The sequence below is a fragment of the Rattus norvegicus genome, chromosome 11 (assembly GCF_021556685.1).
Source record: "Rattus norvegicus strain SHRSP/BbbUtx chromosome 11, alternate assembly SHRSP_T2T, whole genome shotgun sequence".
In the NCBI taxonomy this organism is placed as follows: Eukaryota; Metazoa; Chordata; class Mammalia; order Rodentia; family Muridae; genus Rattus; species Rattus norvegicus.
The window spans coordinates 92,428,667-92,452,621 of NC_141544.1; the positions used below are offsets into that span (position 1 = coordinate 92,428,667).

At 45.8% G+C, this 23,955-nt stretch overlaps 2 pseudogenes across 1 annotated transcript; one reads left to right on the top strand and one right to left on the bottom strand.

Moving 5' to 3' along the window:
• Positions 1-9,620: 9,620 nt before the first annotated feature.
• Positions 9,621-10,188, top strand: Psme3-ps4 (proteasome activator subunit 3, pseudogene 4; annotated as a pseudogene).
• Positions 10,189-16,931: 6,743 nt separating this feature from the next.
• Rpl27al7 (ribosomal protein L27A like 7) lies at positions 16,932-17,426 on the bottom strand (annotated as a pseudogene). The gene has a single exon (XR_015633663.1). The product of XR_015633663.1 is annotated as a ribosomal protein L27A like 7 (transcript).
• Positions 17,427-23,955: the final 6,529 nt, after the last annotated feature.

Here is a 23,955-nt window from a genome sequence, read left to right on the forward strand (position 1 = left end):
TCCTGCCCTCCTCTGGTGCAAAGAACTACAGGTGCCTGTATTAACCCCCTTCCCAAGGCTCCTGCACCCCCATGATACTTGTTCACCGGGTTTATCTATACAAATGTAGAGAACTCGACTTGCAGATAGGAGGAAGGCAAAAGAAGAGAGAGATCTTCATCCCTCTGCTCATTGGATTAGGCCTTGCTGTCTCACTGGGTGCAGCAGGAACCACTGGAGCAGCCCTTGTCCAAACATAGCATCTGGCCAGTGACTTCCAGGACAAGCTTGACCAGGCAATGGCTTCCACTACTGATAGCCTTGAGTCTCTACAACACCAGATAACCTCCTTAGCAGGAGTTGTTCTCCCAAACCAAAGAGCCCTGGACTTACTGACTGCTGAACAGGGAGGAACTTGCATTTTGCTGAGGGGAGGAACATTGCCTCTGTGACAATGAATCTAGGCTGGTAGAACAAGATGTACAAAGATCTCCAGGGGAACCTCCAGGCACTATGCTCCCAGCACTCCACCCCTTGGTACTCTAACTCCTCGGTGGTTTGAACTCTTCCCCTCCTTGGCCCCTGTCTTAGTCAAGGTTTTTATTCTTGCACAAACATCATGATCAAGCAGCAAGTTGGGGAGGAAAGGGTTTATTCAGCTTACACTTCCACATTGCTGTTCATCACCCAAGGAAGTCATGACTGGAACTCAAGCAGGTCAGGAAGCAGGAGCTGATGCAGAGGCCATGGAGGGATGTTACTTCCTGTCTTGTTTGCTTGCTTTCTTATAGAACCCAAGACTACCAGACCAGAGATAGCACCACCTACAATGGGCCTTCCTCCCTTGGTTGCTAACTGAGAAATGCCTTCAGCTGGATCTCATGAAGGTGTTTCTTCAAGGGAGTCTCCTTTCTCTGCGATAACTTCAGCTTGTATTAGGTTGACACAAGTACAACCCCATACTAGCCATTGGAACCTTGTTTCTTTTGGCACCTTGCCTCATACAGTTTCTTTTTTTTTTTTTCTTGGTTCTTTTTTTCGGAGCTGGGGACCGAACCCAGGGCCTTGCGCTTCCTAGGCAAGCGCTCTACCACTGAGCTAAATCCCCAACCCCCCTCATACAGTTTCTAAAGCAGCAGATGTGTAACATTGCAAAGATCACTACCAATCAGGTCTTGGTTCAATATCAAACCGTTCCCAACAAGGAGACAAATATTCTGAAGACACCTCTCATTTATAAAAAGAAAAAGGGGAGTTGGGGGCAGTAGACCGTGAGAGGAAGTCTTGTAGGGTCAAGCTAGGGCTTGAAGCCCCAGGGACTCTGAAGGGACAGTGAGAGCTTTACCTGCTCCTGGCACTAGGCCCTTGTCACATAGTCACACTTTTGACCATCAGTCGTCATGTAGGGGCAGTGCCTGCAAGCCCCTCCACATGAAGATGAGGCAGCCCTAACATCTCAGACCAAACCCATAGGAAGCACCTACTGTCAGACTCCAACCCATTGGATAGGATATATGTGATCCTATCCAGAAGGGATAAAGGTGTGTAAGAATCGTCTCAGAGCATCTGTCATAAAAGCTGTAACACTGGGCTGGAGAGATGGCTCAGTGGTTAACAACACTGACTGCTCTTCCAGAGATCCTGAGCTTGAAAGACCCCCCGGAGCGGGGAGACCCTCACTCAAGTCTCGGGATGATGCGACCCACCCCAAGAACTCACACAAGACCGTCCTTGCTGTAATCACATGAGGTTTATCGATAGGAACCAGTGCACTGGGGTCGAGACTCGTATCCCACGCAGGGGCAGTGGAGTTCGACCCCGAGAGGCTGAGAGAAAGGGTATTTAAAGGAAGAAACCACAACCCAGGGGGGCAGGGATGGTGTCATTGGAAAATCACAAGGAGAAGCTTCCTGACTCTCAAGATTGTTTAACTTTATGGTCCACTAGTTCCTAGAAGCTTCCTGCTTCTCAAGGTTGTTCTCTAAGATTTTAATCTAACTTTATGGTCAGCTAGTTCATGGAAGAAGCTTTCTGTTATCTTTACTGGGTCTGGAATCGCATATCTAAGGACCTTATCTTTTTTTTAATTTATTTATTTATTATATAAGTACACTGTAGCTCTCTTCAGACACACCAGAAGAGGGCATCAGATCTCATTACAGATGGTTGTGAGCCACCATGTGATTACTGGGATTTGAACTCAGGACCTCTGGAAGAGCAGTCAGTGCTCTTAACCGCTGAGCCATCTCTCCAGCCCCTAAAGAACAAGTCCCTACCCCCCCCCCCCCCCCCCCGGAGCTGGGGACCGAACCCAGGGCCTTGCGCTTCCTAGGCAAGCGCTCTACCACTGAGCTAAATCCCCAACCCCCTAAGGACCTTATCTTAAGTCCTTTTATCTAGTTCCTGGGAGAGCAGGCTCAGGAAATGTGACCTTTTACTTACTTAGAGGTAGAGAGCAGGGTCTGGAATTTGAGGTATTTAGGGCTTCTTAGGGGTGAGATAGCATTTTTAAACTTCTGACTTCTTAGCTACATTTTTTATTCTTTCAAGCTCAATTCCCAGCAACCACAATGGTGGCTCACAACCATCTGTAATGGGATCCGATGCCCTCTTCTGGTGTGTCTGAAGACAGTGCAGTGTACCCACATGCATGAAATAAATAAATCTTTTAAAAAGAAAGAAAAGGAAAGAAAAAAGAAACAAAACAAAATAAAAACAAAAAAAAAAAAACAAAAGCAAAAACAAAAAAAAAAAAACCCTCTAACACACCCTGGGAAGAGAATGCTCTCCCGAAGCTTTCACCACCAGAAGCTCCCCTGTACTCCACCCACTAGCCAGCCCTCCACCAGGTCCGACTGACTCCACAGCCAGTGCAGCATCTAGGAGCACCAGAAGGTGGCAGCAGAGGCACTTCTCCCTCCCTGCTCATATCCCTTCCCCTTTGCTCGAACCCTCCCAATGGGCCAGGACCGAGATCTCTGCAGATAGCTTCCAGTACACAGGCCGGCAGATCAGTAGAAGATCCCAGCCGCACACAGAGGTATTCCTGAAGAATCTACTTCTAGAGAAACAACGGAGGGAATTTTAGGCATCTCCCATGTAACTTTTAAATTATTTATAAGTATCTTTGTACAAGCTATAGGAGGAAGAGAAATAGGAGAGGCTGGAGGGAAAAGAAATCAGGCTATATGATAATATGCTAGACCTCCAAGCCCCAATTAAACAAGGGTAACTACATTATTATGCTGTAGATGTAATGTTGTGGGTAGTCAGACCCTCCATCAGTGTTTGATCCCTGCTGAGCCTTGCTGATGCATGTGGAAGCCTTTTGTTTCTAACGGAGGAACATCCTGACCTTTTTGTTTGCCCTGAGTAGGACACCTGGATGGTACACCCAGGCAGTGATGCTGTTAAATTGGCTCCTGGTTTTTGTTCCTGTTTCTTTGTTCCTGAGGGCATAAGTCTGTTTTTCCACCCGGTGGGTTTTCTCCACCCAATGAACTTGGGCTATATATTCTGTGAATCTCTGTAAAGCTTTGGCATTCTTTGTAACACGAATGACCCTGTATGTGTTTTTTCTTAAACCTCTCAGGCCTACGCCCTGTTCTCGGTACTGTGGCGCTGACGCCTCTCCATAGCTGTTGTTGTGTTTGGTGGTCATCTCAAAATGCACCTTCACCCATAGCCTCTTGGGAGCTCTCTTCTGGAACTCTGACCCGGTCACATAGTGTCAAGCCTCAACTTTTCTTCATGGCCTCTTCAATCCCGGGACTTCAAACTACAACTGAGGCTGCACCTTCAAAAATGGCCTTTCCTGGGGTTGGGGATTTAGCTCAGTGGTAGAGCGCTTGCCTAGCAAGCGCAAGGCCCTGGGTTCGGTCCCCAACTCCGAAAAAAATGAAAAGAAAAAAAAAATGGCCTTTCCTGGGCTGGAGAGATGGCTCAGCGGTTAAGAGCACCCGACTACTCTTCCAGAGGTCATGAGTTCAATTCCCAGCAACCACATGGTGGCTCACAACCATCTGTAAAGAGATCTAATGCCCTCTTCTGGTGTATCTGAAGACAGCTACAGTGTACTTATATATAAAAAAAGAATAAATCTTTAAAAAAAAATGGCCTTTCCTGTCCTCTCACAGGGTTAATACCACCTGGGAGAATCTTACACAATACCAAGTTTGGCTACCAGCATAAAATACAGCCTTGACCCCTGTGGACCACAGCCTCTGTGTGCTGACTCTGAGGAAACATTTTTAAAGATTGCATTTCAGTGATGCTGGTCTCTTCTTAATCACAGAAACAGAGAATTTTTTTCCCCCAAGACTGGGTTTCTCTGTTTAGCTCTGGTTGTAGACCAGGCCAGCCTTGAACTTGAGATTTGCCTTCCTCGGCCTCCAGAGTGCTGGGATTAAAGATATATGCCACCACCTCCCTTTTATAAACCATAGATTCTTAACTCAGAATGTCAGATGACCCTCAGTAGAGTCTCAAGGGGACTCTCAAACTTCCCTCTAAAACTTTACAAGACTTCTACCATCTGCACTGTTCTCAGCTTATCTTCTAGATTCCCATAACAAACATTCCCTAATCTCTGAGAAATCAACAGTTCTAGCCCAAACCTTCCGATTCCTTCCATAATCACTCCCAAACCATGATCAAGTCTGTAATGGTAATATTCCAAAAACCTGGTACCAACTTCTGTCATTGTTGCCTTCTCCTTCCCTCTTCCTCCCCCCTTCTCCCTTCTGTTTGTTTTTTGTTTCTCCGTGTAGCCTTGGCTGTCCTGGAACTTTTTGTAGACTATGCTGGCCTTGGGCTCACAGAGATCAGCTTACCTCCCAAGTGTTGAGGTTAATGCTGTATGCCATCACCACCTGACTTGATAAGAGTTTCTATTGCTGTGATAAAACACCATGTGTATGAATGTTCAAACAAGGCCAGAAGAGGGTTTAGATCTCCTGGAATTGGAGTTAACCATAGTTAGAAGCTGCCACTAGGCTGGCTCATTTTACAACCCTGAAGGTCACATTGCACCACTAGGGGGAACCAGAGCAGGAATCTGGAGGCAGGAAATGAAGCAGAACCGTGAAGAAATGCTGCTTCCTGGCTTGCTCCTCATGGCCTGCTCAGCCTGCTTTCTTTTTAGTTGGTTATTTGAGACAGGGTCTTATTATGTAGCTCTGGCTAACATGGAATTAGCTGTGTAGACCAGGCAGATCGAAAGCTCACAGAGATCTGTTGCAGGCAGTTTTACGTTCTACGTCCTTTAGCTCCAGGAAGTACTACCAGCTCCCCCCCACCCCCACCCCCTCAGCTTCCCTTGAGTCCACAGATAAAAAGACACAGACTCACAGTTGTTCAATTTCAACTTGCCTTCTTGGCACAATTGCTGGGCATTACTGTCTCCTACCTGGAAAAGTGTGCCCTTACCAATTTATTATCTCCATCTCTTCTGCCTGCCCTAAATTTCGGAGGCTAATCCCATCTGGGCCTTGTCAAACATCCCTGACCACCCACCTGTAGCAGTGGCCACAGACCCCAGCTCCTCCAGAGACCTCACATGGCTGCTGGCTTTTTCTCTCTCCCAAGTATGGCAAAAAAAAAAAAAAAACAAAAAACAAAAACAAAAACAAAAACAAAAAAAAAAAAAAAAAAAAAAAACCTCCCCTCTCCCTCTCCTTCCTTGCATCTGGCTTTTCCTCCTGGGATCTGGAAGTCCCACCTGTACCTTCCACCCAGCAATCGGCCCATGGCTGCTTTCTTTACTGACAGATCAAGAACTAATTGAACTAACAGGACCTTAGCAACCTCTCCCTACACCTTACTTTTTCTGTCTGTCTGTCTGTCTGTCTGTCTGTCTCTCTCTCTCTCTCTCTCTCTCTCTCTATATATATATATATATATATATATATATATATATATGTATGTATGTTTTCTCCCATACATAAATTGAACAAAACCATAATAATCATGTAAATTACACAGTATGATATACAAATGACATCCAGCATCCAGTCTATCGTATTTGTTAATTAGATAAAGCACTCTATCATTTCTATCTGAAAGAATTATGATTCTTTCCCTGGATTAGGTTTAGATTTCAGCCTGTAATGCCACCTGAAAACCATGTCTTCCACTCTATAATCTCCCTCTCAATATTAAACAACTTGAGTTTGATTAGGAGACTAAAAGTAGTCTTCAACCCTGTCAGAAGTCTGAGAATGACTTAAACATTACCTGGGTATACAGGAAGCACCAAACACAGCTTCTCAAACTTAAACAATTGTAGAGACAGCTGACTACCTGGACAGCCCCCTAATTCCTCGAAACCTTGGAGCATCAGTCTTTAGCCTTCTGGATCATCTGACAGACCTTGGCAGAGCAGAATTATTAAGGACTGTTTACCCTATCTTGGCAGAGCCAACAGTTGACTATTCTGCATAATGTGTCCTTTTCCTGGAAAGTATTTTGTCTGCAGATGAAATGGGCAATTTCTGCCCAGGGTCTGCCTTGCCATGACAAGCAACCTCGCCTGGAGGTGAAGATGCTCAATTTCTTCTTTGAACCAGGAAGGGTGTGCTGTAGGAGCAGACATGTCCCGATGTCAAATGATTAAATAACATTAAATGTCACATTCTGTGGATTTCTGATGTTTTTGAAGACTATCTACATATATAAGGTAACCTGAACTGTTAAACCTTGACTACTCTTAGCTATTTCTAATTGAAATATATTGAAAACACTGTTTTATAATTTAATCAGAATTTAACATAACCATGAGTTTGCTATCTGGCCCTTAATTCATATTGCTCAATCATTTGAAAACAGTTTGTAATAGCTGTTACAAAAGGACTGACTGGGTCTAAGCTTTGTATTCTTGAATGAGTTGCATAGGCACAATGCTATCTAAGAGTAACAATATTAATCCCAATTTTTGTATCAATATAAAAAATTCATACCAACAAAAACCATGAACCTGGGCTGGAGAGATGGCTCAGCGGTTAAGAGCACCCGACTGCTCTTCCAGAGGTCATGAGTTCAATTCCCAGCAACCACATGGTGGCTCACAACCATCTGTAAAGAGATCTGATGCCCTCTTCTGGTGTATCTGAAGACAGCTACAGTGTACTTATATATAATAAATAAATAAATCTTAAAAAAAAAACAAAACCATGAACCTGTATTAAAATAAATAAAATAAAAGACACACACCTTTAATCCCTCTGGCTGGAATACAGACACACTCTTAGTATACACCTTAATCCCAGGTAAAATTATCTGGTAGAAGGAAGCACCCGTGTTTGAAAGTAATGCTTAGGGGTTGGGGATTTAACTCAGTGGTAGAGCACTTGCCTAGCAAGCACAAGGCCCTGGGTTCGGTCCCCATCTCCGGGAAAAAAAAAGAGAGAGAGAGAGAAAAGAAAGTAATGTTTAATTGAGTGGCAGACAAAGTAACTAATCAGAGAAAGATTTGACAGACTAGGATATGCCCAACTCTAGGAGAACAGAGAGGAAAAGGAAACTACAGTACAGAAAAAGTTCAGGCAAACAGGAGGCAGTATGACTGGGACAGTTATAGAGACAGATTGCAGAGAGAGAACAAGCTAAACATAGGTGAAATTACAAAGAGCCAGAGAAATGAGAAAGTGCTAGAAGATTAAAGCAGGTGGCCAAATTTTAGGTGAGGCCAAGCAGAGCAATTCAGTAGAGTCTGAGAGAGAGAAGCCAGATTGAATCAGTCAGCTTGGAGTTTGAGCCAGGACAGCTGTAAAACCAACCAGCCACAGGTGAGCTTAATTCATCAGCAAGTGTCAGAGTCTGAAAATATTCTAGGCCTAGATAAGTCTGTACGAAGGCTAGAAGTTTCCAGGACTAGGCCTAGGTTAGCAGATGGAGACTTTAAGTTACAGAGACAACAATTACATCAGGGGAATAAAAGATACATTTACTGAGCCTTAGTTGAGAAAATGCTTCCATGAGATCAGGCAAGTCTGCAGGGCATTTTCTCAGTTAGTGATTGATGGGGGAGGGTCCAGCACCTTGTAGGAGGTGCCATCCCTGGACTGGTGATTCTGAGAAAGCAGGCTGAGCAAGCCAGTAAGCAGACCCCATGACCTCTGCATCGGTTCCTGACTCTAGGTTCCTGTTCTGTTTGGTTTCCTGCTCTGCCTGCCTTTGATGATCAACAGTGAGCCAAACAAACTTTCCTCCCAAGTTGGTCATGGTGTTTCATCACAGCAATGTTAACTCTGACTAAGACACCTAGCTTACACAAAGCCCTGGGTTTAGTCCCCAGCACCACATAAAACTGGGCATGGAAAGGTCATGTGTGTAATCCCAGAATTAACCAGAGGAAGCAGGAGAATCAGTTTAAAGTCATCCTTACACAGTAAGTTTAAGGTCAACCTGGATTACAAGAGGTCTGTCTGTCTCAAAAACATACAAGGGGGAAAGGGCAGGACTGATGTATCTGCACGAAGGATCTCTCAGAAATTTCAAGTAAAGTTTCAAAGGAAAAAAAGTTGGAAGTAGGGCACGGCGTTACACACCTGTAACTCAGTGCTCAGAAAGCAGCAAGAGGTTAGAAGTTCAATGCCAGCCTCTGCTACATTGCCGATCTGAGAGACCCTATCTCAACACAAAACAAGAGAAAAAAGTACAACAAACAAACAAATGAAACATCATTATTGGGACATCGCCCCAGATTGAAGAGGGTAGGAGAAGCAGGAATTTCAAAATGAAAATGTGGAGTTATCTTAGAAAAGAAAAGTTCCCATTCTGCTTTTCCTTCCTTTTTTCTCTGTTTTGTTTCCTTTCTGCACATCAGTAACTTGTCTCTCTGGCCATGTAGAGCTTATTTTCTAGTGTGGAAAGACGGGTCAGAGGTCAAGTAGGGAAGGGAGCCAGTTGGTGACAGGGCTAAAGCAAAAATCACATGCTTAAATGCAGGCGTGGAAACGCCCTCGTGGAATCAGTGATATTTGAGTGGAGCCCTAAATGCTGAGAGGGAGAAAACAGAGTGGGTGACAAGGGGAAGACCTTTCCAGACTGGGGCAGCATGCACAAAGGCTCTAAAGGAGCGTGTGTTTGAAAAAGACACCAAGGATGAGCCACAGAGTGGCTCCGTAGATAATTGCTTGCTGCTAAGCCTGAGGACCTGAGTCCTAGTCCCAGGATCAAAGCCTACACAATCCTCTGATTCATATGCGCACACAGAATGTAATAAACATTTTAAAAGGAAAAGAGCGGGGAGGGCAAGAGAGAGCTAGCAGGCAGCAGGCAGGCGGGTGACTGGCTGGCACTGAGGAGGGAGAATGAATAAGCAGTGAGGAAGTCATCAAGGGCGCCTGGGTCCTGAGGGGAGTAGAGATTACTCAGGCCCCTCCGGTGCCCTCCCCAGAGCCCACAGCACCTCCGGCACCCAGCAGAGTGGACATGGCCCAGCCTGGGTCACGGCCTTGTTGCTGAAGGTGGATCAGGAAATGAAACTCATCGTTGATTTTTTCAGGGAGCAGATCACAAGTGAGGCAGAAGACCTGGTGGCAAATGTCCCCCCCCCCCCAAAAAAAAAATCATTAGAACTTGATAGTTTTGTGTAGAAACCAATCCTAAATCTCCATGACCTAACTTGGATCCACTCAGACATGAATCTCCCACTCCCTGACCCCATTCTCCTCACCAATAGCCACGGACTAGATGGTCCCACTTACAAGAAGCGCAGGTTAGATGAAATGCGAAGAGGCCTTCCAAGGAACCAAGGTGTTCATGTTGCCCAATGGGATGTTGGAAATGTGGGAAAGCAACTAGCAGCTTGTGGACATTATTGAGAAAGTGAAACCCGAGATTCGGCTGCTGGTCGAGAAATGTAACAACGGTCAAAATGTGGGTTCAGCACAGAAGACGGGAGCAACTTCAGGGTGTCGGTTCAGGAGGAAACAGTTGCAGAGCTAAGAACTGTGGAGAGGGAAGCTGTACCTTATCTGGACCAGATTTCTAGATATTACAAAAGCCAAATCGGTTTCTAAAATAGCTAACTATCCCCATATAGAGGACTATCGCCGCACTGTCACAGAGATTGACGAGAAAGAGGACACCAGCCTACGCCTCGTCATCTCAGAGCTGAGGAATCGGTATGTCACTCTCCATGACATGATCCTGAAAAACACTGAGAAGCTCAAACGGCCGCGGAGCGATGCAGAGACACTGTACTGAGGCTAGGGCCGGGGCCAGGGCCGGGGCCAGGGACTCTGTGAGTCTGGCTCACGACCGACATTGCCTTGGTTTGTTATATGACTATCGTGATGGGGAAACCGGCTGGAAATAGTAATCACGCCTCTCTGGTTTTAGTTATAGTCTAATGAAATTCTCTGTGACATGTTTACCTCTTTTTTTCAGGCCTCGGGAACTCTTTCTCCTTCCCCCAACATCCCCCACCCAGCCTGTCCTACTTTCTGGAGAACTCCAGGTTTGTGCAGCATACTGGCACAAGAAGAATTGTGGGATTTTAGTTTTTCTTCCCTTCCCTCTCTTTCCCTGTTTTAGATTTTGTGTTTTCTTCCTTTTGATGATTAGTTGGTTCAAAGCTGAGGGAAAGTGTTAGGTGTCTTTTAGGAATAGGGGGAGTGGATGTGGAAGGGACATCTCTTCTTGCCACAAGGCTAGTGTCTCTTGTTTCTTGGGTCCTCCCTGCCTGCCCTGGTGATGCCTTAGGGATTTCCTACATCCATCCCACCTGGAGCCTGACCATGACGAGGGATACCTTAGGCCTTCAGCTTCATCCCTACAGCTTTGTGGATGTTTTTATAGCTGGGGTTTTCACATACACATGTGTACACATGCACACACACATAGGGACATGTATACATGCTTCTTGCTCCATTATAGAACATACCTTCCTTTTAGCACCACCACCCCCGAAAGCCCCCCCGTCACATACAAAGCCTCAGCAGGTGATAGTTGTCTTAGTCATCCACCTGGGGAAAAGTCCCAGGCCCAGCCTCTCCTGATAATGTAGCCCTTGGTGCCAGGGTAAGTTGTAGGAGAATGAGAGTGGAGAAGCAGAGGCTCGTGAAGAAGGCCTTCCCTCTGCAACTCATGTTCTTTTTGGTGTTATGCAAAAGCTGGTCCTCTGGCCCCCACTTGCCCTTCTCCTAGGCTAGCATGTGCACTGGCTAGGGAGGGGTCAGCTGTGAGGCCCAAAGGCACTGCTCCTCAGTATGCTTTCCCTGTAGGAAATGTTTCTCGTACTTATAGTATTGTGCTTCTAGGGAAAGCAGTAATTCATGTGTATATGTGTGTGTGCACATACACACGTGCAGATGTGTGTGTGTGTGTGTGTGTTCACGTGTGTATATAAATATGCTGCAAAGGTCAAACCCATAGAAGAGTTGCCCCTGCTCGAATCTTCCAGAGATAACACTTGTTATGGCGTCTGTGTTAGCCCCACCAGCCCCCAGCTTTTGTTGGTCTCTGCGGTTAGCCTGCCAGTGACTCTCAGAGTCTCTTTGGCTTTGACTCCTCTCCGTCTTCCAATTCCCACCATCTTTCCTCCTGGGTGTATCACTTTCACTCCCAGAATTCTATAGAGCTGGAGACAGGATGCTTTCTTCCCATGAGAAGTGCTCAGTAACAAACCGACTACATTTTTCCTCAGGCAGTACACCTACCCATTCCCAGATCCCTTCCAGCTGAACCCCTTCCCGCCCACCATGAGTTTCTCAGTTTTCCTTTTTGTTTCATTGTTCCTCTGCCTGAATTGGATTGTAATGTAAAATTCTTTTACCGTGTCAAGAAATTATTAACAATACAGGTAACTTGGCCTCTTTTTTAAAAAAAGAAAGAAAGAAAAAGAGCAACAAGGGAAGCTGGTGTACTAGGCGTTCTCCTGGGGAGGGGGTCTTGGGAGGACATTAACCACGACTTCATGCTGATATTTTCAAAGGGATCCTTAAGAGGCTGGGAAGAGGGGCCCGACTTGATTAACAAAGATGGTTCAAGGCTCTGGGTCAGAGTGGAAAGGAGATGTAAGTTAAAAGGCACAGGAAGTCGTCCAGGTGAGAGAGGCTCCTCGCCTGTAGCTGTGTCTCACTTTCCTGCTTGCTTCTGGAGCTTATCCAGCAAAGGTGCCCCACAAAGAGCTCAGTTTGCACCAAAAAGTTAGACAGCGGTGGAGAAAGACAAACCACCAGCTCTCTTTGTTCTTCCGAGATAGCTCTTACAACGTAAATCAAGACAACCTGCTCACAGCAAAAACACGAAGCACAAAATGCCCTTCTATTTACTCCTAGGGGGGCCGTCTGTGTTCTGTTCACCCTGTGGGCTTCTGGACTTAAAAAATCCAGATGTCAGAAAAGTGAGCAAAGTTAACATATATTTTAAAATGCTGGGGATACACAGAGGAACCCTGTCTCAAAAAAAAACAAAAACAAAAACAAACAAAAAAAACAAAAAAAACCAAAAAAACAAAAAAACAAAAAAAACGACTTTTTTTTTAAACGTGTTGTTCCAAATGCTGTGACCATTTTCTGACCCGTCCAGCGGGCCCAGTTATTCAGGGTTCTGAAGGGGCGTTACCCTTGGGCCAAATGGGGGGGCGAGAGAAGAAGGAGACCAAGCAAGATTCTATTGTCAAGGTCTCGTTTATTGGGATGAATGTTACAGCTTTTAAGGCTTTCAGGTAGTGGGAGTGACCTTTGTGAAACACAGAGGAGGGGGAGAAGAGGATATAGGCAGTGATAGCTGGAGGCAAAGAGGTCAGGCGGTAGACGATGAGGTCAGGCAGTGGAGACACCGGGTGTTGACTCAGGAGATAACTGATTTTTGCTTAGGCTGAAGCATCCTGTGAACGTTACCTCCCTGTGCCGTAAATTCATGGGAGAGGCTTTTGTCCCACAATCTCGAGGCTTTATGGCAGTTGTCTCAGAGGAGTATGTGTGGCCAAGAGTCACGTAGCCACTTTGAGCTATACAGTCACAAAACGGCCAGGCCCAAATCCAATACGGCTCCCTACAATTTTCCTGCTGGCCATGTTCTCAGACAAGAAAAGAGTTGACGGAGAGCTGGACCAGATGAGGATGTGCAGTTTCTCTCCTAGCATGAGATCTTTAAGCTGGTGGGAGCATTGTAGTCCGAGCTTCACACAATAAATAAACATTACAAGAGACCAATCACTGGGCGAGTAGACAGGACTTCCAGGTCGGAAGAAGGAAGAGAAGAGAGGAGGGGATGAGGGAGAGCAGGGAGGCAGACAAAATATAGGAAGCCAGAGGCAGTTGTTTCTAGTGGTAAAATAAATCCTAGCGGATCTTCCACCAGAGGACTTCCAACACAGAATACTTTGTAAAATTAAGATGTTAGATCCTGGGCCCAACAATTGTGTTACCTGTTGATTGTAAACTCAGATTGTGTGGTGCTTTCCTTCATGTGGCGACTCAACTGAGTTCCAGAGAAAGGTACAGTGGAAGGGTGTAGTGTACAAGGGTACATCCCAGCTAGCCAAGGGAATTTGGAAGCCTGAGGGCATGCGTGACAACAGCCAGCTATGGGGATTTAGTGAGGTGGGAGGAGAGAGCCCTGGTTAAAAGGAAAGAATGTGGTCTCAGCTGAGGCCATCTGCCTGTGCTAGCCTGCCTTAGCGTTTATATATATATATATATATATATATATATATATATATATATATATATTTTTTTTTTTTTTTTTTTTCACCCAATAGAGCATCACACCCCTTTTCCGGGCCTTCTCCCTTGTGAAACTTTCTTGTTCCTGCTAACTCCTTTACTCACTCTGACTCTGTAGTATTCCCGTAATGATTCGTGCGATCAGTGGTCGCAGTGGGCAGGGTACATGTGTATCCTATGCCCCAGAAAGAGATCTGCATACACATAATTGAATGGCCTTGAAAAAGCCAGGCCCGTGGGAAAATTCCACCACAAACCTCCAAGCACAACCTTCCAGGGAGGTAGGGCTAGCTTAGTTCCTGGAGTAACTGCAAGCCAAATGGTCAAACAAGCCAGGTGACTCCTAACTGTCCACCCTGGAAAGTCCAGAGTGGTCCACTCATCACAAGACACTTTGAAGGTCGATTCGCCCCATCAATAGTACCCTGCCTAGTTACCGTTGTTTGAATTCTGCCCCAATTGCTTGCAAGGTCTAGAACTCCCTGTTAGAGTCTGCTCAGGGGTGTCCTCCCCTTGAAGTGGGATGACCCTGATGTGTCGGAATTAAACTCCGCTTGCTTTTGCATCGATCACTGCTTCTGTGATTTTTCATTCAAGATGTCCTGGGAGAGGTTCAATTCAGACCTCACCGCCTGTTTGCTCTGAATTAACACTCCATCTCAGTTGGTGCTTGAGGAGCGCAAAGACCCAGGCACAGTTGTGTAAGCAAAGATTTTTTCTCAGTCTATTTTGATAAAGGTTCAACCTCCCCTCTAACCCACCACCCACCACTTCAAAAAAAAAGGATGGGTGTTTTGGCACGACCCTTTAACCCGACACCCTGAAGGCAAAGGCAAGAGGATCTATGAATTTGAGAGGCCAGGCTGGACTACATAGAGGGGCTCTGTGTCAAACAAACAAACAAACAAACAAACAAACAAACAAACGACCCTGCAGTACTAAGGAAAGGTGGATCCTGGGGAGAAGCACAGAGCCCGGACTGGAGTGTTTGGGAAAGGTTGGGGGCAGCCCTTGCCAGAGCCAACCTGAAGAGGGCGCAGATGAGGCAGTGCAGCTGTCCTTTGAGCAGCCCAACAGGAACGGCAATTTTCTGTTTCCATGAGACGTTTTATTTTCAATAATTTATTTTTTTTATTCACTTTACATCCTGATGACAGCCCCCACTCCCAATACCAACCTTTCAAATCCCTCCCCCTCCCCCCACTGCTCCCTCCTCTTCTCCTTGGGAGCCCTGTTTGAGCACCACCCGACCTGGGACATCTAGTCCCAGCAGGACAAGTTATGTCCTCTAACCAGGCAGTCCAGGTAGGAGAAGAGGATCAGAGGCAGAGAACAGAGTCAGCATCTCCACTTCCCCACCTGTGAGGGAACCCACATGAATACCACCCTGCACATCCCTCCTTAAGGAATGTAAGGGATGACTACATACACCCTTTCGATGCCCCCCACTCCAGGTTTCCTGGTATTTACTTAATCATTCTGACGCTACAATTTTCTTCATGGAACTTGCTATGTGGCTGGCTTTGAACTCATAGAAGCCTGCCTTTGCCTCCTGAATGCTGGGATTAAAGGCTTGAACCATGGTGTTCAACAGTTAGTTTGTTTTGAGACAAGGTCTCGTAGCCCGAGGTGACCTGGAATTTGATAAGTAGTTGAAAATGACCTTGAATTTCGGATCCTCCTTTACCTCCCAAGCACCGGAATTTTAGGCCTTGTTCTTATCATAAGTGAACTGTGGTTATAATACGAAACGGAACTTAAATATTTTCAAGGAAAATATATTTATAAATTAAAGGTGTCTCTTTTTACCCCTTATACTCCACTTTTTTCTTCATAAGCCTGTATTGCCAACATGTGACAAGCATGTATATTTTATTTATGTATTTACTGTCTGCCTCCTCTTTCCCTAGAGTGTTTGCTCCTCCTGAGGGCACTGTGTTTCCTTCCCTCATAGTAACCTAGCATCCAGATGTACCAGCATATAGGAAATCTTTGTAGAAACAATGAATGTACAACGGACGGGTAGAGCTGAAGATCTGGAAAACATGAAGCACTGGGTAGCTAGGCCTCTTTGCCAAATAGAAATAAAGTGTTGGGGCTGGGGATTTAGCTCAGTGGTAGAGCACTTGCCTAGCAAGCAAGCGCAAGGCCCTGGGTTCGGTCCCCAGCTCCAAAAAAAAAAAAAAAAAAAAAAAAAAAGGAAAAAAGAAATAAAGTGTTAGCATTCCTTCTAGGCTCCGCCCCACAGTTTCCTTGCAACAGTCAGGTGTGCTGACTCACTCTAAAAGGGGCTCTTTGTCCCTCCTCTCTCTTCCCCTCTTCCTCTCTTCCGTCTCTGTCTCTTCTCTCCCCATTTCCTTCCCCCACACCTCTCTCCATGTGTTCATGACTAGTCTCTACTTCTCTTCTCTTCCCTCCCCTCCTTTCCCCTCCCCTTCCCCCCTCTGCCTTTGTCTCTACGCCCTCAACTCCCCTCCCCATGTTCTAAACAAACTCTATTATATACTATACCCGTCCTGTGGCTGGTTCTCAGGGGCAATGGATGCCCCAGCATGGGCCCGCAGAGGCACCCTCTGTAGAACTAGAGTTTCATAAAGGTTGCTCGTTGTCAGAGTCCAGATGTGCAGGGCCGGACGTGCCTGAGGGAGAGCCAGAGATAGGACTTGCCAAACCAGCTATCAGCCCCGAGGACATTGATCATCTGTAGCCACCCCCTCCCCTTCCTTCACCCCCCTGAGTGAGATGAGCCACCCTACCTGCCTGCCGAGCTGCTAGATAACACATACTCCTTGCTGATGTCATTTCGCGCCGAAAGTAACTGTGCACCATTTGAATTGACCAATCATGTGCAACCGCGTGAATGCCCCTAACCTCCCCTATATAAACCCCCGAGTCTGGAGGCTCGGGGTCGATTCCTCTGTCTCCTGTGTGAGATACGTGTCGACCCGGGATCCCGCTAAGACCCGGGATCTCATTAATAAAAGCTACCTCTTGCTGTTACATCAAGAATGGCTACTCGTGTTTCCTGGGGGCACCCCATCCCACAATTGGAGCGAGAGACATGTTCCCCTTTTAGGGGTACGCTCTTTCACCTCATCCCCCACACCGTACTGTGCCTTCAAAAAACCACCTCCCATTCAAGTGGCTTTCTCTCCCTGCTGAACAAAAACCCTAAGCTTAGATAAACCATTTTCCCATGGGCCCAGGGCCCACTCAACCACTAGCTTCCGTGTACCGACCCGGTAAGCCTAGATATCTTTTTTTTTTTTTAATGTTTGCATTTAATTAACCTCTGGTGGCTTTAAGCCACCAGAACAGGCACCTCCCACACCCTTTATCTTCTCTTCAGCTCTTCTGCTGAAGAACTTGGCCTTCACGATGACAGGTTGCTTAGGGAGCTTCCCCTTCCCCAGAACTTTGTAGTAGCCTGATCGAACAACGTCAATGATGGGAGCAACTCCAGTCTTGTTTTTTGCTGCATTGACCCGTGTCTGCTCGCTGACCAACGTCCATAATTTATCCAGGTTGACAGTTGGGCAGAAGCTCTGGTTCCTCTTCAAGTGGCACTGCCTCATGCCAACTTTAACGAAGTAACCTGGATGATATTTGTCAAAGTTGATCCTGTGGTGATGCAGGCCTCCAGCATTCCCGCGGCCTCCTGGGTGCTTGCGGTGCTTACCGATGCGACCGTGGCCGTGGCTCACGTGGCCCCGGAGTTTCCGGGTCTTCCTCAGTCTGGATGGCATGGCGGTGACAGAAAAGAAAGAGGCAAGCCAAGATAGTCTTGGCCGCTTGCCTTGTTATTATTTGTTCTTGGGATGCCGGTAGGAATATTTTAATAATGTCCCTCACCCAAGGGAAGATCCTCGCAGCTGTGTCCCTACGGACACCTCCAGTCTAATTCACAGGCTAAACTTGGCCCCTATACCCACCAACCAATAAGTCTACATGGCTGCTTAAAGGCACTTTTACCACTCCCAGCAATCCAGGCCCTCCCCGCTCATTGTCTCGCCACTTGCTCTTGCTCTTGGTTCCCCACCCCCTTGATTCTGCCACTGCTGAGTTCTCGAGGCCATACGCCTCGCCCCCTGTGCTCTCACGCTCTGCCCAGGACTCTTCTCTGCCAAGCTGCCCCTCACTCTCTTGCTCTGGGTACCTGACTATCCTCAGCTCTCCACATTCTCTCTCGCTCCTGGCACAGGCGAGAGAGGCCACCTCGAGCGCACTTGCTCTCCCACCTGAGGAACTAGCTCTTGCCCCACACCAGCTTGCTTCCAGCTCACACCGAGCGCTCCCCACCCCCCACCCCCCACCCCACTGCTCCTCTTGTATTGGTCTGAATGTTTGTCTCTGCCATGTTTCTGCTGTTATATGACTTTCCTCCAGGCAGGGCTGTAACTTATATGCCATCTTAGCTAAGGGTGGTCACGTGGCTGGCTGCCATTTCAGCGCCTTCTTAATTAAGGACAGGCCCAGGACCATCCGCCATCTTTGTTATGGGCAGTCCCTAGGTCGATGCCTTTAGGAGTACAGTCTGTCAAAGTCACTTAGCAATTAAAATAAGGTTTTTATTTTATCCTGCCTTGGTAAGTAATGATTTCTTAAATGCCTTAAATATATGTTTAGCTTTGTTTTTGTTACTGTCATTAAGTTACAATGTTCTCTCTTTATTTGCTAGACATATTCGCGAACAAGTAATTAAACAAACACAGGTTGTCTAACTCAGATATAAAAGATACTGTTCTCAAGCTTGTCAGAAATCTGCTAAATGTAACATTAAATGTTTAAACTTATCATTACAGAGACTCTAAAAGCCTAACAGCTTACCCCTGACCCCCACCTCTGTCCCCCCTCAAGGTCTCCAAGAAGATATAGGCACAGTGACAAGACTGCCTGGATTGTGGTATGATATAACCACTGAGAAACACTACCTCATTGCCTTGCCCACTGCCAGGGCTTCATCTACACTGTGGACAAACAGGATAACCAGAGAGTTAAATGTCTCATATTGCCTAAGTCACTGTGTCACTAAGTCATTTCTTATTTCATACATAACTACTCCCACAGGAAGTAGTTATGGGTCTGATGGCTAGTGTGATTCTACCCAAGTTGCCATAGAGACCACAGGGGCCTGGGCACTGTTTAGGTAGTGGACTATAGATCAACCTCTGCCATTTTAATTAATACATGACTCGTAGATTATAATTTACTCTTCCCAGGTTTCTGACTACATTGACAGCTAAGCTAACTATAGCTTGACAGCTAGAAAACAGACCTAGCTCCTTACCCAAGGTAATCTGCCACCTTATTATCTCATTAGTCAAGTTGTTAACTAGCTAAGACTGCCAGATTTCTTATCAAAAAGACAGGCTTGCCTTCCTCACAGACTTCACGATAAAGGAGGCACGAGTTCATATGTGAACTTTCACAGATGTAACCTTTTGTTACCTCCTCATCTAAACTCAGTTTCCAGTGACTAAATGCTTCATATTTCCTCTCCTTGCTATGCCACTGTCCTAACATTAATTGGTATAATGTTATATTGGTATTATCATAACTCTAATAAAACATTCCACCATACAATCCAACCATACAATCACAAGTTCAAATTTTAATTTTCTTTGGTTGTCTTCTAACTGTAGACTTAAAGTGCTTCTCACAATAAATCTACACTATAAGCTATCATGTTCAAATATAAGTTTACTTTGGTTGTCTTTTGACAATGGACTTTTCGTGCTAAACTATATGATTAACTATCACATTCACAAAGTAGTCACATTTCTGCGTTTCCTTTAATTGTCTTTGAGATGTAGTATATTCAGTCTCCTAGACAGAAGGAAAAAGCCCTTCTTGCTCCTTCTGCTCCACAAAAGGTTTTTTCCTTCCGTAAGCTCATCTGAAAGACTGTTCATGTTATTAACAAATTTATATCTTTTGTAGACTTATAAGCTACAGGCAACCACTCAGATCTCCCTCTCATGGACCAAATAGACTCCATCCAGATAAGTAGACCTGTCAATCAATAACCTTAGTTCCCACTTGCTACATATTCCAGAGGGCAGGATTCCTCCCCTGTGCCCTGGGATTGGGACTCCCCTCACCCCAGCCACCAAGACCTAAGGGTTTCAGAGGTACACCTAAGGAAAAAAAATTTCTCCCAAATGTACTTAGTTTTCTTCTCTATTTTTTTTTTTTTGATTCTTCAGCTGACAGCAAGAGGGTTTATTGTACACGAGTTACACTTGGCCACAAGAGAGAACAGAACTAGTCCAGAATGCCAAAGGTCCAGGGCAGAGGGCCAGCGGGACTGTTTTGGTTGTGAGGAAGGTAGTCATTTTCCCAGCTGACCTCGGCGAGGTGACATTCCAGGTCTACTGAGACTTATTACCGACAGCAGCATACAGTCCAACTACTTGTTCCGGCGTTCCGGGCTCCAGCATCCCTTACTTCTGCTCCCGCAGGCTTCGTGGGTGCACAAAATGGTTTACTTGGACCTCTGCCTCATCTTTCTTCTCTTGCGCTTCAGCCTGCGCATTCTCTTCTTCCGCCCTTCGCTCTCATGGCGCAGGAGTCTCAAAGAAGATGGCGCTAAGACCGAGCTTTCTTCTCTATTTGTAGAGAAGCACTGTGTGTGTGTGTGTGTGTGTGTGTGTGTGTGTGTGTGTGTGTGTGTGTGTGTGTGTGCATCTTGTTAAGTCCAGGCATTTACTCAAAATCTACGTCCAGGACAGCTCTAGAGAAGCAACCCGTAGGTGCTCCAATCGTCTTTCACAGACACTCCTACGGGACCTGCTCCTTCCTGTCTGTCCACAGGTGGTCCCACAGGCCCTGGACAGCAAGAAAACAGCCAACTCTCCTAAGAGTGGACCAACATGCCCCATACCAATTTTCTTAGGTTCCCAGAGACACACTGCCCCCAAGTCGGCAGGAAGTAGCTGAAGATCACAATGACCCTATTCTTCCTTCACCATCACCTCTTTCTAGTTTCACCCTTTTTAATTAAACCAAAACAGAGGAATGTTAGCATTCCTTCTAGGTGCCCCACAGTTACCTGGCAACAGCCAGGTATGCCTGACTCACTCTAAAAGGGGCTGTTTGCCTCCTCCTCTCTCTCTTACCCTCTTCCCTCTCTGTCCCTTTTCTTCCCATTCCTCTCCCCACCCTCTCTCCACCTGTTCATGGCCGGCCTCTACTCCTCTTCTCTCTGCCCCCCACCTTTCTCTGTTTCTACTCCTTCAACTCCCCTGCCCATACCCTAAATAACCTCTATTCTATACTATAGCTGTCGTCCTGTGACTGGTACCTCAGAGGGAAGGGATACCTCAGCATGGGCCCCCAGAGGCACCCCTTCCATCTCACCATGTGGCACCTCTACCAAACATATTTCTGATTCTTTCTTTCTTTTTTTATAAAACGCAACACAAAACAGATGGCAAACCAAGCCCTTGGTCTTTCTCTGGGCTCACCAACTGATATTCCTCGTTCCTGACTGTTTATCCTTGCAAAAGAAGGCAGCTTCCCTCACCACCTGATTGTATAGCATGCAATCTAGAGGCAAGGCTAGAGTTGGGAAAAGAGAAGGTAGTTATTGTAATGACCCTTTGATTGTCAACTTGGGACTTAGACTCTCCCTTCAGTCAAGTGTCTGCACAGCTAGGAGAAGTTTCTGCATTGAGTTAAAGTGGAAAGACCAGCTCTAAATCCAAGTGCTCAGGCCCAGAAAATGACCTGAGTGTTTATCTCTCAGCTTCCTGGTAACAAGGAAACGTGATCAGGCCTCTTCAGCTCCTGCCACCATGACTCTCACACCTTGGTGTTGTTCACCTTTGAATTTGAGCCACCACACGGCTACCTTGCCTTCCTTATGTTGCCTTTGTAAGGTATTTTGTCCCAGCAAGGATGAACTCCACAAAATAGTTGTTGCATACATATGCTTGTTTATTTATTTTTTAATATTTGTCTGTGTATGAGTGCTTTGCCTGCTTGTTTACATGTTTACAATGTGCATACAGTGCCTGTGGATTAAAGAAAGCACAAAGGCCTGGCACTGCCGGTGTGAGCCTTTACTTTCAGCACTTGGAGATCTCCAAAACACCAAACAAAAAACTAGGCGTTAGCATCCCTTCTAGGCTCCATCCCACAGTTACCCAGCAACAACCAGGCGTGCGGACTCACTATAAAAGGGGCTGCTTGCCCCCTCCTCTCCCTCCTACTCTCTTATCCTCTTAATCTCTTACTCTCACCCTGTCTGTCCCTTCTCTCCCCATTCTCCTCCCTGTTCTCTCTCCACATGTTCCAACCAGTCTCTCCTCTCTCTCTCTCTCTCTCTCTCTCTCTCTCTCTCTCTCTCTCCCTTTCTCTCTTTCTCTCTCTCTCTGCTTTACTCCCTCCTTAACTCCCCTTCCCATGCCCTGAATAAACTCTATTCTATACTATGCTGTCCTGTGACTGGTCCCTTAGGGGGAAAGGATGCCTTAGCGTGGGCCCCCAGAGGCACCTCCTCCCACTTCCCCATACCGTGCCTCTATCAAACATATTTTTGATTCATTCATTCTTTTTTCTTTTTTAAAGATTTATTCATTTATTATGTGTAAGTACACTGTAGCTGTCTTCAGATACACCAGATGAGGGCATCGGATCTCTTTACAGATGGTTGTGAGCCACCATGTGGTTGCTGGGAATTGAACTCATGACCTCTGGAAGAGCAGTCGGGTGCTCTTAACTGCTGAGCCATCTCTCCAGCCCTCATTCATTCTTTTTTTTTTTTTTTCTTTTCTTTTTTTCGGAGCTGGGGACCGAACCCAGGGCCTTGCGCTTGCTAGGCAAGTGCTCTACCACTGAGCTAAATCCCCAACCCCTCATTCTTTTTTATAAAGCACAACACTAGGTAGACGGCTAATGAGGAAGAGCACTTCAAATTCATGCACAGACACTCGCAACATACATAAAAACAGTAAGAATTCATGCCCCTAGTAATGAAAAGGAGATCAAAGCTCTAAAAAAGAAAGACGGGGAAAGAAAAGAAGCTGGATCCTGTCAGGCTACCATGAAACTCAACCTGCCTGTCTCCCAAATGCTGACCTATAAGTTTGTGCCACCATACCCATTGGATACTTCTCTGCTGGTGAAATGAGCCAATTCAAACCATATATGTATATATATATATGTATATATATATACATATACATATATATACATATACATATATATATGATTTTATTTATTTACATGAGTACACTGTAGTTGTCTTCAGACACACAAGAAGAGGATATCAGATCCCATTACAGATGGTGTGAGCCACTGTGTGGTTGCTGGGATTTGAACTCAGGACCTCTGGAAGCACAGTCAGTCCTTTTAACTGCTGAGCTATCTCTCCAGCCCCAGACTAGATTATATTAAAGGCAGGTTTATTGGGAAGCTGCTCCCAATAGATTTCCCAAGGATTGAGGCCAGGGGAGTCGCCATGAGGATGGGGAAAGAGAGAAACTGATTTCTCAGAGAAGAGAAGAGAGAAGTTCATGGTATGCCAGTTAGGGACTGGGGGATGCTGGGAGAACCTGGAGGCTAGGTCTACTTTGATATGTAAAATATGCACTTCAGTCCCTTGCCCTGGGGTCTGAAACTAAAAACTCACTTTCTATAATTTTCTGTTAAACTAAATACCACTTCTGTAAGAGCCTGAGATGTCCTGCCTGTTTTCTTCCACTCAGATGGGGTTTTGATATTACCTGCCTTTCTCAAAGAAAATGTAGCAGTAGCAGGAGTGGGTGACAATATATAGACACCTAGGAAAACACTTTCGGGGGCTAGCCTGACGCATAAAGTAATCAACCCTTAGTGTACTAGGCTGAGATTATGGAGTGTTCTGTCTTCTCCCTCTCTAGTTTTTTTTTTTTTTTTTAAGATTTATTTATTTATTATATATAAGTACACTGTAGCTGTCTTCAGACACACCAGAAGAGGGCATCGGATCTCTTTACAGATGGTTGTGAGCCACCATGTGGTTGCTGGGAATTGAACTCATGACCTCTGGAAGAGCAGTCGGGTGCTCTTAACCGCTGAGCCATCTCTCCAGCCCTAGTTTTTTTTTTTTTTTAAACATTTATTTACTTGATGGGTGTGTGTGTGTGTGTGTGTGTGTGTGTGTGTTTGAGACAAGGTACCACTCAGAGCCTTAAAGGCTTGCATTACCACGTGAGGCCATAGTAAACTATAGTAGATCAAAGTCAGGATCGATGGTTTATAACTGTAACCCCAGGATCTGGGAGGCTGACCCAGAAGAGCTAATGCTTTCCTAACA